The sequence below is a fragment of the Arvicola amphibius genome, chromosome 2 (genome assembly GCF_903992535.2).
Source record: "Arvicola amphibius chromosome 2, mArvAmp1.2, whole genome shotgun sequence".
Classification (NCBI taxonomy): domain Eukaryota; kingdom Metazoa; phylum Chordata; class Mammalia; order Rodentia; family Cricetidae; genus Arvicola; species Arvicola amphibius.
Window position 1 is genome coordinate 96,998,481 of NC_052048.2, and position 19,997 is coordinate 97,018,477.

Consider the following 19,997-nt stretch of genomic DNA (forward strand, 5'->3'; position numbering starts at 1 on the left):
GTCCAGTGAAATTTTAAAAAAAAAAAGAGAAATAAAAGAAAATGAGGACATGACTATTCGAGGTTATGGTGGCAGAGAAAGTTATTGTAGATGAGGGGTATCAGATACAGGGACATTGAGGAGAGTCCAGAGTGGCCATGAACAGACTAAGCTGGGTCACGTGAGGAGGCAAGGAGCTGAGAGAGGGGTACAAGGTACAGCAGCCAAGAGGGCAAAATTACGAAAAGGGAGAGGTGGGTAACCAAAACGGTCAGATTATATAGGGAAGAGCAGCCCAGACCCTTGCAATGGAAAGTTCAAGGTAGGGGGTTGAGTATGCCAGCCAGGAGGACCTTTTAACAGGTAGGGACTGAGGGATGCTGGGCCAGGTTCCCTTTGAAACGTTAAATAGGCACCCCTGCCCTCTGTCCCAGGGTATGAGACTGAACTCGGTCCATTTGAGAATCACTGAGCAGACAAAAGAGGAACGTGAACACAGGTAAAAAAAGACCACATACTTAATGTGCTGAAAGTTACAGTCTAGCTTCTAGCTACAGAATTAGGTTCCTGGCCAAGGATTCTATTTGTAGGGGTGTTCTGGTTAAATCTACCATGTGCTTCATGCTTGGCTCCAAAATATAGCTCTCTGGGAGGGGAGCAGCTCCAGGGCCAGGACATCCATGTTTCAAAGTCACTTGGAATTGCTTGACCCTCATCTTAGATGGAAAAGAGTAATGGACACCATACTTACACAGGGAAGGGGAGAAAACAAAACGGTGAATAAGGATCCTTTCAGATGTTATGATGCAGTCTTCAGTGAGGTCAACATGGGTATAATACAGGCAGACAAATGTGAAACAGGGATAAATTGAGTTTTTCAACAACTTGGGCCCCAAACTCAGGCAGTTATCAAGTTTGGCTTTCAGCTTGTCTTTGGCTAAGATCTTAGACTACGAAGAATAGGAATATTTGATATGTGTACAAGGCTTGCCAATTCATAAGATACGTTGATATGTTGTCTTATTAACCCTCACAGTAGCATCATAAAGGAGGGTTTCATGTTGGCCTCGTGAGTAGGCGCTGAGTGTGAAGGACAGATCCAGTCCACCCACTCACTGGCATAAGCTGTGTGACCCTGTTGATGATGGCCTTGGGCAAACTGTCCTGACTGCCACTCCTTCTGCCCTCCACACCCTACCCTCCTCCATTTCCTCTTCTCCACCCATCTCTCCCCCACTTTCTTTCTGTGTCCTAAACACAGTTCCAAATCTTGATGACAACTTTTGCATCCTGCCTTGGGCCGTTTGCATGGTGTTTCATCTTGAATAGTGCTCAGTGATTGTAAAAACAAGGAAAGAACATTTGAACAATACACAAACAACCTCTATCTGTCTAGTTTCTGACTCTTGAGCCCTGTGTCCCCCCGGAGGCCAGGTGTTAGCAAAGGTAGTCAGGAACATCGTTTAATAAACCATGTTGTGGTGGTTTGAAGAAGAATGGCCCCTATAGGCTCATATATTTGAATGCTTAGTCGCCAGGGAGTGGAAGCTTTTGACAGGAGGCGGTGCCTTCTTGGAGGCGGTGTACAACTGAGGGTGGGCTTTGAGGTTATTTCAAAGGCCTCCAGTCTTCCCGTTGCTTCTCTCTTTCTCTCCCTTTAGTCTGTGTGTCTGGATATAGTTCCCAGCTACTCTTCCAGTTCTATGAGTGCCTCCATGCCTGCCACCATGGTGATAATGGACTGAACCTCTGAAACTGTAAGCCAGTTACATGAAATGCCTTCTTTTGTAAGAGTTGCTTTGGTCATGGCGTCTCTTCACAGCAATGGAACAGTGACTGAGACACCATGGCAGGAATCACTAATAGGTTTGACCCTAGTTTGCACTCAAATATGCAAATATGAATACATGCTTTGGTGGCTAGTAAAATGTAAAAATGTAAATAAAAAAACTGATTTCATAATGTTGGCTTTTTTCCAGTGAGGCAATTAAAACATATATCTAAGTATAATCGTTATACTTGGGACAGCATGAAATTTTATATTGTTCAATAATAAAGCTTGCTAACAAACATGACTTCTATGTAAGTTCCACTCCAGAAAGTAAGTAGCTCTCTGAATGGTACAGTTGCTCAACCATCCTAGGACCTAATCCTTGACGGACCAAGGGAAAACACTCCAACAAGTTGAATTCAGAAAGTCAACCAACCCTCATTCAGGAAGCTCTGAGGACTGAAGTTAGAAACGCCTTAATCTTAGGTAAAGAATGAAAGACTTTCCAGGGCAGGATAGTAGTGCATGGGATTATTGTGAGCAATAGAAAACTTACATAAATCCCTCCCTTGGTTTAGTAACTGGGTGGAAATGAGCATTGGCTAGTACTATTATTGCAACTAGGACTAGTAAAGTCGGTATGAATTCCCCCTTAGTCTTCCTTCCAGCCCCCATTTCTCTCTCTGCTGCTGCTTTTGCTTCTTCAAGCTAGGCAAGAAAGTTCAGAGTTACAGAGATGCTCTGCATTCTCTCTTAACCCTCTCTGTCTAGCCTGGGGAGAGACAGGAGCCTCAAGGTGCAGAGGAAGAGACAAAGGAGGCTTCTGGCATTCCCACCCAGAGAATGGGGCGTGTCCTCAGCTCGTGCTGTCACCCCTCCCCCCCCCCCACTGAAGCCAAATTCTGGAGCCACTAACCGGGATCCCTTTTGCAAAGCTACTCAAAATACCCCCAGGGGAAGAAAAGAGCAGAGCTCAGGTTAAACAGGCAAATTAAAATAATACCACCACAGAAATCTTTTATTTAGATCATCTGCCTGCCTCCCAGAGTGCCTGGCTTGTTTTTTTTTTTGTTTGTTTGTTTGTTTTGTTTTGTTTTCAGAGAAAACAAAAAGTGTCACCATGAGGTCTCAGGAAAGACTAAAGAACTAAATCTACATCTGTGCAAAGTGCTGGGCACACAGCTGGCCAGCACCTGGAGGAAGAGCGTTTTAGAGTTTGGAATATTCAAAAGAATCCTGGCTAGTTTTCATTTATGTCCAGGGATCATTCTAGGTAAGTGAGGAAACCAGGACTCAATGTGGGAATGGAAAGCCAGCCTCAGGAAAAAAAAAATTTAAAAGGATCACTCCAAAAATGATTAATCAAGAGCTATAAGAGTTCAATACAATAGTTTTCAACTAAAAATAAATGCAAAAAGATCTGTTGCCGTGGAATAATCCTCTTCTACACTGTAAAGATTTGATGCTTTAATTGACTTAATTAAACATTGATTGGCCAGTAGCCAGACAGGAAGTACAGGTGGGGTGACCAAACTAAGGATGATGGGAAGGAGAAGGGCGGACTCAGGAGTTGTCAAAAAGATGCAGAAGAAGGAGAAGAGGACTGTGTCATGCTAATTAAGGTACCACCATGTGGCAGAGCGTAAATAAGAAATATGGGTTGTAGATGGAGCTGTGGGCCGCTTCCCATTTCCTGGCCACCGGCTAGCTTTACCCAAAATAATTGCACGGAAACTGTATTTTTAAAACACTATATGGCCCATTAGTTTTAGCCTTTTATCAGCTAATTTTCACATCTTGTTTTAACCCATATTTAGTAATCTGTATAGCACCACGAGGGGTGGCTTACCAGGAGAGATCTTAACCTACTTCTGTCTCCAAGAGGAGAGACATGGCATCTGCCTGAGGCGTCTGCCTGACTCTGCTTTCTTTTTCCCACAATTCTGTTCTGTCTACTCCACCCACCTATGTTCTGACCTATCAGGCCAAGCAGTTTTCTTTATTAATTAACCAATGATAATAACACATAGACAGATGACCCTCCTCCATCAATGGGTTAACTTAAAATGTAAGAGCTAATTAATAATAAGCCTGAGCTATTTTGGCCAAGCGTTTATTACTCATACAAGCCTCAATGTTATAATTTGGTAAGCGGCTGTTGGGTATTTGGGAACAGGCAGTCAGAACAGAAAACTCCACCTACAATCTATGGTGAAATATATATCTAGATTTTTAAAGGAGGCTCCTTCTGAATCAGGCTGTCTAGGGAAGGGAGAAAATTTGAAAGAATGAACGCAGTTCTGCATCTGGCTCTTGGTAAGTGCTTTGCAAATACTGGCTCACATCTTGCACTAATCAGGCTGTATAGAGAGGACGACGCCCATTTTATTCAGAAGAGAAATGACATTGATGAGGATTAGTTGCTTTGGTTGGCTAGTAGAGAATAGAGCATGTGATAGTTTTGTCAACTTTGCACGCTCTAGAGTCCTATGGTAAGACAGACTCATGAGGCATTGTCTGTTTCAGGCTGGCTTTGGCCATGTCTGTTGGGGACTGTCATGGCTTTAATATGGGGTGGCAAGTGTGCTGGTGGCCTAGATAAAAGGACATGGACAAAGAATTTTGTGTGTGCGTGCGTGTGTGTGTGTGTGTGTGTGTGCGTGCGTGTGTGTGTGTGCGCGTGCGTGCATGTGTGTGTGCGCCTGCGTGCGTGCGTGCGTGTGTGTGTGTGTGTGTGTGTGTGTGTGTGTTTGGTTTGGTTTTCTTTTTGCTCCTTCCACCTTCTCTCTCATTGTCAGGTCATCTACCCTGCAGCGGCCACTGCTGGTTCCTTCCCTGATACTAAGCGCTTCACGGGCTTTCAGTGTGGATGAGAGGCCAGCCTGTCTCCAGGAATCCTCCTGGCTTCTAACATTAGATTGGGACTGCTGCGAGATACACACTCATGAACCAAACAGCTACCAGCTTCTCAGCCTCCTCTCCAGTGTGATATGGTCATTGTTGCAGTGGACCATTGTCGTGGTGAAGCGGTGAACAGACGCTTAAAAGAAATCCCACACTAGCTCAGAACTGAGAAATAGATATTTATTTAGGGGTAAACTTACAAATCAGGATTCTCTGCTTGAACAGTGGATGGAGATCGAATCCAAACAATCCGAATGAGCAATCAGCGAAAAAGAGCAAGGGGAAGGAGAAAAGGGATGGACAGAGGTCCGCGTATATAGTATAAGAGGCCTTGCCCCAGTAGGCTATAAATCTTCCTACAGCAGACCATGGCCTGTAAACTAATACCTTACATTATGTTTACACACACACACACACACACACACACACACACCCACATACACATACTCACACACAGATATACAAGCACACATACACACACATTTATTATCCATTCTGTGTTCTATAGAGATATTTTATTTATGTTTTAACAAATAAAGCTTGCCTGAATACCAGAAGGACAAAGCTAAACCACTAAAGGTTAAGCAGTGGTGACACACACATTTGATCCCAGGATTTGGGAAACAGAGGCAGATGGATCTCTGTGAGATCAAGGCAACACTGGGCTACACAAGATCAATGCAGAGACAAATCCAGGTGGTGGTAGCCTACACCTGTAATCCCAGCACTAGGGAGTCATAGGCCTGTAATCCCAGCACTAGGGAGTCATAGGCCTGTAATCCCAGCACTAGGGAGTCATAGGCCTGTAATCCCAGCACTAGGGAGTCATAGGCCTGTAATCCCAGCACTAGGGAGTCATAGGCCTGTAATCCCAGCACTAGGGAGTCATAGGCCTGTAATCCCAGCACTAGGGAGAGGGAAGATAAAATGAGAGGAGAGAGAGGCTTAGTCTACTTAGTCAGCTTAGTTTTAGGTCGCCGAGCGTTGGTACAGGGAAGACTTCTCTAGTAGTTTGACTGCCTTGATTTTCTGGTTTTTGGGTGGAACCCCAATATCTGTCTCTGGGTTGTTATTATTTGTGCAAGAGTATTCAGTTTCTCTAGAGAACACTCATACAGAGTTGAAGGTCACATGCTTCTCTTCTGGCACATTTCCCCACTGGGTGGATCTACTCAGTCTATACCACTGATTGTGAGTCTGGTCAAGCAGCAGGCCATCAGTCATCTCAAGATGCCACAAACCAGCAACATATACAGACGGGGTAACTTAAATAACACATCAGGTCACTGTTCTGAAGGGGTAGACAGATGTGATTGATGGTCAACCTTGGTTGTCATCTAAGCAAGGTTTACAATCACACAGGGTTAGGCAGGGAGCTTCTGGGGTGTCTGTGAGGGTACTCCCTGGAGGCTTCAATGAGGAGGGAAGATCTACCCTGAATATAGCCAGGAGCATCCCTGCGGGCTGCCATCCAGGCTTGAATTAACAGAAGAAAGCAAGTTAAGTACTTACTGTTCATCTTAAGAGGGCTGAAGATACAGATCTGGGGTTCAGCACTTACTCAGCATTTGTGAGACCTTGGATTCATTATCAGCACTGGGGTCTGGGGAACATTTCTAGATATGTGTGTGTCAGCTCTAGGAGGTATAAAGAAAGGCACAGATCTTCGAGAAAGAGAAGTAGATGTCAGGCTTGCTGAAAGTCAAGGCAAGCACTCCAAGGAAGAGTAACAAGGCGATGAGCCCATGGGGATATGTGACAGCCGAGCTAAGTGCCAGGATGTTATTCTTTCACGCAGATCTCTCTCTGATCCCTGGTAAGATTATTGAAAACCGTCTCGGAAGTTGGCAACTATGGTCTTCTCTAGGGCCACATATCTGAATGATAGCTTATTATAGTTGATGGACGATAAAGAGACTATAAATGCCTGGTCTACCTCAAGACAATGATATCCTCCTGATACCCACAGAGGCTCCTTTTTTTCTCATATGGTGACTCCATGACGAAGTACAGGTTGTCTGCCCCTTGTCATCTTGGTAGTAACCAGTGTATTCCTCTGGAATCTAAGACTAGACAGATTGCTCTGACCTAGACAGAAGGAGGTTCTTGGAACCGAGGACTTGTTTTTTCCACCTTATCTTCTCTGCTTAGGATGAGCACATAGCGAGCAGCATCCTTATTTCTTAGAAGATTTGTCTCTGGCATGCTTCTAGAAGCCTGGTGATCCATGCCAAGATGGCCATCACTTTTTACTGGAGCAGAAAGGACTGGAGGCGTTGATTCCGCAGGTGACTCTGCCCATCTGTGTCCACAAAAGGTCTCAGTGAGTCTGCACCAGAGCCAAAAGAGGCTGCGTCTGCCAGCCGGTCTTCAAATGCATGTAGGGTATTTCTAAAGGATTACTGTTTTTAAGTCCACATTTCATAACTGAAATGATTCCATTGTGTTCCAAAACTCTCTTTAATTGAATGTTCTCTTTGTCGACCCAATAAACTGCTGGTTTTGCAATAGGATTCCCCTGGCACCTTTCCTGGGAGGTTCAGTGTGAGAAATCCATTCTTAGAACAACAAACACACTACCAAACTCTTGTCACTTAGGTCACTTCCGCCAACTGGTCACCTTCTACGTGCCTGGTGCTGCACTGGGGGACGTGAGAGTGGCTCCTAAAACCCTCAAGGTCAAATGGCAGAGCTGCGTGCATATTTTTTATAGTAGCGTCTTCATCTGAGATGCTTCCCTTTTTGCTTCTTATCACATTCTTCCTTGAAAAAGGAATAAAAAAAATTCTTAGATGCATGAAGTGACACAAAGTAGAGACTGAACAGTGCTGATGAGAGGGACCACACACTTGAAGACATCTGTGGCCAAAAGACTGAAAAGGGAGCCTCAGATCTCAGAAGGGAGCTCTGGTCGCCTTTTGAATCTGTGCAGTGTGAAGCTGCGTACACCCAGAGAAAAACAGCACAGAAGATATACGACTAGCTCTGTATTTCACCCCAGTGATTCAGAAAGCTTCAGGGTTTGTGTCTCAGAGAACTGAATGTGTTTTTGCTCAGCCAACCAATGATCCTGATAGAGAAACGACAGGGAAGGGGGTGCAGAGAGGGAGAGCAGGCCGAGGCAACCCTGCCTTCTAGCCAAGCCTAAGGAGACTCTAAGCATGTGAATGAAGCCATTTCACTCCTTCTGGACAAGACTAGAAGCCACCAAATACCTCAGTGATATCAGCTGCCCCATGGCATCAGGAGATGAAGCAATGGACAAGATGCCTACTCAGCAAAGTCAACTGGGCCAATGCAGTATCATTGGTCAGGATTCCCTAGAACAAAACTGATAGGATAAACATGTACCATAAAGGGGGATTTGTTAGGTTATTGGCTTACAGGAAATGGTCCAGGTAGTTCAAAAATGCCTGACTCATGCTAGAGAGGCTAAGAATGCTGTAATGGTTTGGTCCACAAGACTGAGTATCTCATCAATCCTAATCTGACACTGGAGGCCTAGAAGATTCCATGAGAACCACTGGTCTTCAGTCTACAGTGGAAGCCAGAAGCTAGGACCTAAACTTGGTGAAGAAAAGCCTCCGCAGGAGGATAGATTGCTTTGCTGGCAAGAGTGAGCCCAAGCAGGAAAAATGCTAAGCTTCCTGTCTCCATGTCCTCTTATGAGGATCACCACTAGGCGCTGCCACACTGAGATGGGTCTCAGCAGCTTGTGTTCTAAGACTGGCCATTACATCATCTCACACACAGTTCCTCCAGAATGGGTTACATCGAAGAAACTTTAAGTGGTGTAATGGTCCAGAGAAAGATGGTGTCTGTCAAACACGGGCCAGTCTTTCATGGACAACATCTTCAGATGAGGACTCTCTTATTGTACGAGGTAAAATTATCTTTCGCATAGATCAGGATCTCCCTGTGGACAAGGGTCATTTCTTCTCTGCTCTGCATGGCAGTGGCCTGACAGTGTTGGGCCATGAGTGTACTGAGATGGCCAACTCTAATGTGTGGTGTTTAGCACTCACCCAATCCTCAGGCGCACCATGAGACACAGCCTTCTATCTGACATTGTTCCTCTTGGTGGCTCTTACCGTGTTCAGTGATCTCACTAGACCCAATCACCTGTAAAGACGTGGATTACGTGATCCTCAAGTCTCTTCTATCTCAGGCACTCAGTTCTCTGAGGAAGAGTCTGGTCGTTTTATCACTATCAAGCGATGGGGTCCAGCTACCCCTGTTTTTCCAAGAATGCAAACAGTAACTACTTTTTCCCTAGATGTGAATGCTGAGGAATCCAGATAAGGCAGGACGGCTTTCTTGCCTTCCGGTTCTAATAAGGTCAATTTCGCACAGCTAACAATTTTCCCACGGAGATGGGCATGGTGGCCTTCAAAGACGTGGTGTGAGATGAACTGCTGCTGCCACAGAGCAGAATTCCTTCCAACCTTCCTTGATTTTCCTAAAACAGTTGTGAGCCTAGTAAAGCTAACTAATGTTCCTTGATTGCTGTGAGCACAGCCTGTTGCCTGCCATTCCTTGTCACCGCATTGTATTCTCCAGTAAGGAGTTATGTTCTTAGCTGGAATATAGAACTTCTCCTCCCTCAATATTTTTTGAACATTCACACTTCATCTTGGGCATCTTCAGGGACTCTTGTGCAGAGCCAAGAGTTTCTATTCAGCATATGGCTCTACCAGAACCACACCACATTTTATTTTAATGATCTCAGCATCTTCCAGTTGTCAACTTGTAAGTTCACTGAAGGGGAATATTGCATTTTGTGTGGGGTGGGGGGAGAGTGCCTATATATGTGTTTGTGTGCTGCAGACAATGCCTATACTTTTTACCCAAAGGACTTAGCTCTTGCCTAAAAAATTATGATTTAGAAAAGCTTTCATTATTATCCTTGTTGAATGACAGCAGTGAGGCTCCTAGAGGAAAGTGGTCACCCTGCCCCCCACAGGACACACCTCTCCCCTTCCCTGCCCCTTCCATACTTAGATATTTGCTAAGGTTCTTCTCTACACCCTGAGACTCTAGGGGCTTCTCTCTGGTGGGAAGGAGAGGGCTTCAGCAGGACCCTCCTGTGGCTACTTGTCCTTTGTTTTCAGTGTCTGGGAAATGCCCCAGGATTCCTCGCTTCGTTACCCTGGGAGACTATTGCTCAACCCCAGCAGCTGCACCGGAGGAAAAGAAAAAGCAGACACCCTGAATGTCTCGTATGTACAGTTCAATGCTGAACCGAAGATGATTGCCAATGAGCAAGAACTCTTTTGTTGTGCAGTTAACTTCCAGTGAGGTCTAGCTCTTAATCTTCAGTGGGCGTAGCAGGAAGTACTACCGTTAAAAAAAAAAAAGTAAAACATACATATTACTAATACTGTTGCTATATAAAACAATATTTGGCCAAGACGGTTAAGATATGATTCATTCCTTGTTCATTGAGTTGCTAAATATTGTGTAGTGAGTGGAGTCACCATATGGTGTAACTGAGCTTCCTTGGGAGGCTGGGCACAATATTGTGTTGGATATAGAATTCAGAGTTGCACACGTCTGTGGCAGAGCGAGTGTGGATGCAACAGCCGACTGCTAATTTCATTAAAACCCTCATGCAAATGAAGATGCACACGGCGCACGGCAAACAGAGAGATCTTGACAACCTGCATGCATCTCCGAAGTTGATTTTTTTTTTTTCCTCTCTGAAACTGATGGAGAGTGGGCAGAACCACACATCTAGACACAGATGCAATCTTTGAAGAAAAATGTGTGTGGGCAAGTGCAGTGCCAGCTGGGAAAGTCTAAGTGACTGAAGCCTGTGACTCAGAAGTCTTAAATTGCCTTAAAATTAATGAAGCTCTGTGGGGATGACTCAGTTCATTCAGGTCCTCAGCGTGCAGGCTCCAAAGCTTGCAGCAGTGGCTGCTGCTCCAAGTTCAGAAGAGCAGAGGCCATGGCAGAAAGAGGGCCCACCCTGGGAGAAGAGGTGCTTTGGGGAATACATGCACTAGTAGAATGGCTGGAGACAGAGGTGAGCTGCTTCCCAGTCTTCTCAGGAGCGGCAAGCAGAGCCCTCTCTGAGCCTGTCTTTCCACCCTTGTAAAATGAGAAAGAGACCTTAGGTATTCAGGTTTCGTCAGTGTTCATATTCTGATTAGTCACCGGCTTTAATAAGAACCAACTTTCCTTTTTGTTTTGAGAATGACTCTGTCTGCAGCCCGGACTGGCCTGGATCTCACAGTAGAGGCAAGGCTGGCTCCAAACAGAAGCGACCATACCCAGCTTCAGATGCAGTTCAAGCATAGGATGCCTAACAAGCATACATCTCAGGCACAGGGAACAAATGAGAAAAATTACGATACCTATAAGCCTCAATTTCTCTCATTCAGTGGGTTTTAAGTCCAATTAGAGACCTGTCGGTTACCACCAATGTCTGCATGCCACGACTGCTCCCGTAGGGTTATTGTGCCACACTGGTCATTGATGTGGTTCTAGGTATCATAGCTGAGAAGGACTGTTGGTGGTGTCTTTCCTTTGGCAGCTTGCACGGTGCTTTCTTGTAACATGAAAGCTAGTTCTTAGGAGGGGGAAGGCCTTGAGCTCAGTTCTAGCTCAGGTATTCTTGAGCTGGGTCCTGCATCTGAATAACATAATCTGTTTCCGGGGGCAACCAAGGGCAATAACCATAAACTGTGATTTGGGGGAGAGGCAGTCTTTTGAACAGTCCTGGCTAGCAACTCAAAGGAGGGCTTCTCATGCCTGATGTCGTGGATTTTGTTAGATGGACTTTGGGTCTCAGAGGGAACATTGTCAGTCCAGATGAGAAAATCCCATTGAAACTATCCGTAGACACAGACTTCTCAAAAGACAAAGGAGGTAATAGAAATGAAAGCAAACAAACAAGGACGCCTGCAGGCCAAGGAAAGCAGGCCATCACCATGCCCATAGTCTAAAGGACAGCAGAGCAACAGTGTTCGTGGAACCCAGTGAGAACTGAAACGGGAGAGAAATCCCCTGGGAGTAGCCATTGTCCTAGAGGAAATGTGAAGATGCCGTGCAGCAGGGTTCAAAAGAAGACAGCAGACAAACCACCCGGATATTATCACACCCTAGGAGGGTCACTCCTTGGCTGACCCCAGTGGAAAGGTATCTATGGAGGGAGGGAGTCCAGATCAGCCACCCAGAGGGGTTGGCTTCACAAGACATCGAGAAGAGGAGAAAAGAGAGAGGTGGAGGCAGGCCCTGCAAACGGTCAAAATAGAAATGAATGGGCATGGGGCTTACAGGATCCCCGGTTAGCGGGGAAGGGAGGACCCTGTCCCAGATTTTTCTGATGTTACTGAAGAGTGATTCTTCATCTCAGAGGTCCTGAGGGCAAGAGGCAGCTTTGGCTTAGTTCTCAGTGTATGGGAATCTACTATCACTTCAGTCCCGTTTTAAAATGAGAGAGAGAGAAAGAGAGAGAGAGAGAGAGAGAGAGAGAGAGAGAGAGAGAGAGAGAGAGAGAGAGAGAGAGAGAGAGTTGTTTTGTTTTGTTGGCATCTGATTAGTATTCACAAGCTGCTAGGAGTATGCTGGGCAGGGTGCAAGGAGATGTTCAGGAAATATCCATTAGATAAATAGTACCTTTGAGAAAGGACCTGCAGGGGAACATTCTGTAAATCTCAGGCAAATACTTGGATTTAAGTTCTCTGAGTCTCCTAGAATCTGACTGTCACTGTCTGCTCTGATTTCCTTGCACTATGAAAATGAGAGGCATAATATGAAAGCAATAAATTAATAAACGACGGAGAGCTCAATGTGACATTTTCTGCCTGCTGTTGATGTTCCAGATTTTGTAAGCCATAGTGGCTGGGAAATTGAGATGTTTTAACAAATTCAGATACCCAGGAAACCATTGCCTTCTGGCAGGCAGATAGGATAGCCTAGGGATTCTCTTTACAGTCCATTCAGGGATGCCCAGCTCCACTCTCTGCCCTTACTTGACACAAGCACTTGGCCTAGTCGACCTCAAATTCCTTTCCCTGCCTGTCGCAGGAGCAGCAGAAGGACCTAATGAGGTAATATATGTCCTATTGCTAGGAAAAGCCAGTGTGTACTAATGTTCACCTCCTCTCGGTTCCGTCTTTTGGAAGGGGCTATTACACCTCTGTGAACTGATTTAAACTGCAAGACTAAGGAAGAAAAAAGACAACTTCCGCATGTGTGAGCATGTCAATTCTGTTTTTAAAGGCAATTCTTTCATTAGCGAGAGACCGCCGTATATAAAAGAAAACTCAAGAGATGGTGGTATTTATAGGCTACATTAAAATTGTCAACTTTTTTGTATTTGGAAATGGATGCTCCCATGTGCCATTTTAGCATGCAAAAGAACTTCAGAGTTACATACTGCCAGTTCTCCTGTTTAGTATTCACTTAGCTTTTGTGACAGAGACTGCTGTTGGCATAGCCAGGAGCCATCCTCCCACACTTCCATGACGGTCACATGGAGCTCACTCCAAAGAGGTTGCAATGCCAATGTTTATTTCACAGACTTCTATGCACCAAAAAAGATGCGTGGCTACAGTGATGTTATGATATCCTGATCTTTGGTTATGAAAAGGATCCTTGTAGGATCTTAAAGTAAGAATTCGCTCCCCCGAATGAGGAAGATACTCTGGGAAGCAATCCCAGTCCCGGGGTAAATGTATATTGTCATGCTGATGGTTCAGGAAGAATAGAGACCCCAAGACCAAGAGGACCAGAGAGAAAACTCCCTGTGCCCAGCAACAGTTGAAACCAAGCAACTAAACTAGTTCAGTATGTATACAGGCAACATTCAGTCACATGTTCTGTTCTGTGTAGCCAGAACATTCTGACCTAACGCTCCCTTTTCAATTTCTTCTAGAATGATTGAGTTCCTGTATTCCTGTATTTCTAGTTAACAAGCCAACAAAAGCCTAAGATCACACACCACCATTCATCCAATCAATAAGCCATTCTTTTTGTCTAATCAACTTCATATGAATGACTGGGTAGGAACCAGCTCTTTCTACTGCACACTGTCTTCTGCTCGTCCTCAGAATCCGGCAACACTGTGGCCTTGGAGCCGTCTCCCACGTTCAGTTAAACACCCTGGCGAAGCCATGCATACTAGGCCCTCAGTCACCCTGCCATATCCTGTACCCGCTATGTTATATTAAAGCAATCTACCACTATATCTTTCCAGATATAATAATCTATAGTTGAATTTCACATTTGTTGATTCAGCCAACAACTGATCAAACACAGTTTGCAAAAATCATGTTGAAATATCCTGTTCCCTGTCCTTCACTAAGCAACATAGCATAACTATTTTGGACAGAATTTATGCTTCATTAAATATTCTACATAATCTAGAAAAGATTTAGATATAGGGTAGGATGTATGGGTTTTATGCAAATACGGCATCACTTCCTTTACAGGACTCGAGCCCAGGTGATTGGGTACCCATAGGGGTCCGGGAGATGAAGGCTGAGGATTGAGTGCCAAGCCTCTCTAAATCCAGAGACTATACAGAAGTCTGTCTCCCGCTCCCTCTCTGCTCCTCCCTCTTCCCATCCCTCCCTGCTTTTTCTCTTCTTTGTACGCACAGGCAGGGTTTGTGAACGTTCTTGGCTATAACTCTGTGTGCTGAACTCTCTGTAGGCCAGAACTAGACTGGATAACCTAAGGGAAAAGCAGAGGCCTTGAGTTGATAACACTGACTGATGTATCCTTAGCTTTGTACTCCTGGTACACGAGCCAGAGAAAGTGCTTAGAAAATACTTGTTGAATGGGAAAAAAAAATCCTACTTAAAAAGTTTACGTATTATTGAAATGACAAAATTGGCCTAAGAACAATTTTAAATATGAGTCAGTGCTGCCTTGTGTAGCATTAGGTAAATGGTGATGTTTCATAAATATGCATTGAATCAATAATTTATTTTTGTAGTGCATTCAGAATTTAAAACTTAAAGTTTTGCAAGTTATTCAGCCTAGTTCTAGTCTGATTATTCTTTTTCAAAACCAAATCCTTGATCTCTCTCTCAATTTCCTCTTTACATAATATTATCAACTCATCTTATAGAAAATAAGCCATCTTCTGTGATCTTTCCTTTATTGGATCCTGCAATAGTGATGGACCATTTTAATTTGTGAATATATATATATATACATATATTTGTGAATATATATATGTATATATCTTTGTTTTATAATCTCCAAATTTTCACAGATAAGTCTTAAAGATCCAAATGGAGTTTTAGCTGGAATGTTAATCAATCTATATAAGTATTCCAAAATTATTTTAAAATGTTAGGTAGTATGTAGCTTTATGGATAATTTGAGAGACAGTATGCAGAGTGAATACTACTCTGACTGAAGCCACATAACTAAGTAAATGGCTGAGAAACTTGGCAGCCTGTGAGCATGACTCTCCACTAAGTTAGCTTCAGAATCTATTGATGTGATATGCAACTTGGAACAAGGAAGCATGGCTCCTCGTTTTTGTCTCTTTGTCTAAATAATGTACAGAACATCATGATATTGGTCTGTTCTGCTGAAAGGAAACCCATCAAATCCAATAACATGATTATGTAGATGCACTTTCTAAACTGCAAAGGATGGGGCTGGGAGCTTAGCTCAGTGACTCAAGTGCTTGCTGGTCAGCGGGTCAGACTTGAGGATCTGAATTTGAATATAATGCAGTGCCTGCATCTAAAGCCAGGTGTGACTGCATACACATGTGACTCAAGCAAGCACTGGGCTTTGAGTAGGTAGAGCCAGGAGGATCTCTTGGGCTCACTTGCCAGTTAGCCTATCTAGTTAAACAAGCAAGTACCAGGTTCTATGAGAAATGGTGTTTCAAAAGACAAGGTGGAGAGCAATGCAAGACATTGGATAGCAGCCTTTGGTCTCAACATGTGCCCACATGGGCACATACACCTGCAAACACAAATGCATGCACACACACGCAAACACACACACACACAAACACACACACACACACACCAAAATAATAAAATAAAATGAAAAATGCCTAAAGAATAAGTCCACAAATGTGTGAAACAGACTATCACAGCCACATGGAAATTGTGGTCAGAGAACTTACAGGCTGAAGTCCAGAAGTCAGGACTGAGTAAATTAGCTGGATATTTATTTTCCAACTGTCTTCACTTTAGCTACAATACTTTCAGGGAAATAGATCACAGAACAGCTTTGGGACAAGTGCATTTTACGGTTAGGATGCATGTTCCGGGACTCTAACACACACATGACTCTTGTAGGCCATACTCAATCACCCACGACATCTTTGACTGAACTATTTTAAAAGGTATTAACCTTGAAGCATTGATGGCTTTGCCTGAAGAAAGATAGAAATGACTAATAAAAGTATCTGCTAGGCAGCTCACTTGTTTTAAAAGAAAAAAAAAACATGCATGATTTACCGTTTATGGAAAACACTTCATGGCACATGCATTTGCTGGTGACTTTCCAAACTCACCTGAATGGCAAGGAATTACATCTCTCAGTCATTGAACCAGAGATGAACCACAAAGTGTTTTCGTTTTCAAACTACCCACAACCATATGACAGTTGCATTCCATAGCTGCATTCTGCACTGTAGACCCACAAATACGTGTGTATTTCCCTGGATCGTCGTGATGTCACTTCTGTAGTGTCTTCGGCAGTAGAGTCTTCCAATCAAGTTCTCATGGGCAACCAAGAGCAATGACAAGTCTGGATCAGAGTGGGAGGGAGGCCCTCTGGGGTCCCTTCTGACCAACAACTGAAGGGCTGGTACTCACTCCTGGCACTGTACTTTCAATTAGGCATCCAATGGCTTCTGAAGGGAGCATCACACCCCCAACACAGAGTAGCTCTTTAACACACACACACACACACACACACACATACACACACACCTCCCCAGGGTCTAAGCAATATCTGTTATTGGTTTGGGACCAGATTTACAAATCTAGGCATGGATTCCTTCTTATAGATCAAGTGCCAAATCTAATTAGGGAACCAATGGCTACTTCTGTAATGGTCAAGTCACTATTACACCAATGGTGGAGGTGGTGTGTGTAATAATAGATAGATAGATAGATAGATAGATAGATAGATAGATAGATAGATATAATTTGTAAGATTTTGATTAGGTTGTTAAAGGTGTCCTATTTTCATAAGTTAAAAAAAACATCATCTGGCTTCTGAAAAGTTAGGTCAGGGGTTAAAAGGATGTACTTCTCCATTACGCAGAGGACCAGAGTTTGATGCTGAGCACCTCCATGAGGCAGCTTTCAAGCCCCTGTAATCCCAGCTGCAGAGGACCTGAAACACGTGGCCTCTATGGAACCTACACTCATATGCACACACAAACTTGTATGTACATGCACATTCTCATGTGTGTGCCTGCACACAATTAAAACTAAAATAAATCTTCTAGAAATGAGCTGCAGAAGCAAGTCAGTTGTGTCAGATTTCGAATTTCTTAATCCTACAATAACACTGTGAGAAGGATTTTACTAAAGGAAATAAGATTATATTGAAAATGTTTTCAGGAAAAAAAATATTGTGAAAGAAACAGATAAGGAATTGTTTAATGTACATAATTATATTCCAAGACTGATTTTTAATCTTGAATACATTGTATGCTTCAGATAATCCATATAAAGAACTTTTTCCATTTGATTTTATATACTTAGATACATGTTGCTTAATTGTTTTTCTATTTTTGAAAAGGATTTTAATTTTGAAAATAGTTCTAGTATAATTACATACTAATCTCACAGTTAGTTGATAAATAAAATTCCAATAAATATATTTAATTTTAATTCATTTTAGTATAACCTTTCAGTCCCAAAATATATCTTAGTTTGAATAGAAAATTTGAAAGCTTAATAATGTGGAGGGTTAAGTGAGGAGGGAGAGGAAAAGAGAAAGGAGAGGGGAATAGTGAGGGCAGTAAATAACATTAACGATGTTTGCAAAAACTGACTTAGAAACCTACTATAGAAACGTGTGTGTGTGTGTGTGCGTGTGCGTGTGCGTGTGCGTGTGTGTGTGTGTGTGTGTGTGTGTGTGTGTGTGTGCGTGTGTGTTGTAGGGGCAGAATGGGAACCTAAGCTGTCTGCTTAGTTGAACTGACATGATATCAACCACCCCCAAACATCTGTGTTTGTATCCGTAGACATCGCCTAAAAACAGAGAAGTCTATCCCAGCAGTGAGTGGAGATCAAAGCAAAGACCCATGGCTGCTCAACATCAAGGATGACTGTGGGCTCGGCCCTAGACAGAACACGTATCCCGGCTCCTTAAAGCTCAGGGAACATTGGAGATGGGAGGCTACCGGATGAGGAGGGGGCTCTGAATTACTGTTTTCTAAGCCGGGCACTGACACTGGAACCACAGACTCACAGTAGCTGTACAAACTGGCACGGGGTCCCCAGGCATCAGACTGTCCTAATGGACAGCTGTGAGAGACCTTATACTGCTGAGCTGTTGGAACCTGACTGGTTCTAGGAGAAGGGAAACACGGTATCTAGTTGCCTACCATGAATGAGCTCACCATGCTTTGATGGGTGGCCCATGAACAACTCTGTGGGACACTAAATAAAACAGAAACTAATAAATAGGGGAAAGAGATGTTGAGGGGGCTGGCTGGTAGGGTAGGAAGAAAGGGGAGGAGGAGTGGGTACCAAAATACACAGTGTAATGTATAAAATGGTAAAAGATCAACATATATATATATATATATACATATATATATATTATCTATTATATATGACATTCTAAATACAGGATGTCTGAAATATTAGAGTCAGAACAAATTCTGTAAATAAGGAAAATATTTTTGATAATTGTCTTACCCTTACAAGTATATTTCAGGCCAGATGTTGTCTCAGTCCCCACATTTAGCCACATTCCTGCTCCCCTCTGCCTGCAATGCTTCACTGGCCTTTGTTCGTCACTTACCCCTCCGTCCTTGCTCACGTCATCCTTTGCCTTTAAGGGGACGAAGTCCAATGTCTTCTTGATTCCCAGCTCTGTTTTAATGATTGCAACTTAAGACTTAAAAGCTACAGGATGTTTTTTCACTGTTTATTCTTTTGGAGATGTTACAATACAGTTATTAATTGTTTGATTAGAAATACCCGAATCTGAGGGATGAGGAGACGGCTCAGTTGGCAAAGTGCCCTCTGTACAAGCACGTAGACCTAGATTCGATCCCAGAACTCACATAAAAAGTCAGGTGTGCCGGGGCAAATTTGTAATCACAGTGCTGGGGAGGGGAAGATTTGTGGGTCTCTGGTGTCCACCAAGCAGCCTGGCCTCGTCTATGAGGTTCTGGTTCAATGGATAACCCTGTCTCAAAACAACAAAACAGAAGACTTCTGGAGAATGCCACTGAGGTGGACCTCCAGTCTTCACACTTGGGTGTGCACACGCGCACGCGCACACACACACCCAAAGGCCTGTTTACAAAGTGTTGAATGACATCACAGGCACTGAACCTGATTCACAGAGTAGGTCTGAATAAATTAAGTATTTCTGAAATCCTGAATATAGAAGCCTGGCTAACAAAGGTGTGCATATATACTGAATTCTTAAGTAATAGACATCATCTTTGCCAAGATGTCTCCTTTTGGCTGCTTATGATTTTCATATACTGGTGTGTGTATTTAACTATACATTTTATTAACAGCTTTGATTTGTTACTTCCATCTTAATGGTACTGTTAATTGTATTTGCCTAACAACAATTCCAAGGACAGTTCTATTTATTAGATTTACTAATGCAGTATTTACATTCCAGTATTGCATAAACAATATGAGCACTAATGTTGAACTTTTCAATTGAATTTCTAGTTCATTTTAACACATGAGTGGCCTTCGGTTTAACATTAAACAGAGAAAGAACATCCATTATCCAAACTATTCTTCCTATTTCAATGACCTTATCTTTCTCCTTCAAAAAAACTGTAACTTTTTAACTCTACGAATCATCGTTGCTATTAGAAAATCCAAGGTTCCTTTTGGTACAGGCATAAGAAATGAGGATCAAAATGAGAGGGGTTAACTGGTGTGGGGGTGACCCTCTAATCCTAGACTTTGGGAGACTGAGGTGGGACGACAGCCTTGAGTTCAAGGCCAGCCTGTACTACACAGTGAATGCCAGCCTAGTCTGTGCTGCCCAGTGAGGCTTTCGCTTAAATAAGCAAATAAATCAGAACTAATTTGAACATCAATTTGCTTTAACTACAGAGTGATGATTTATACTGTGACTGTGGTCACCCCACTGCCACTTTATGGATTAAATCACAGTAGACAGGCCTTTTCCTTTT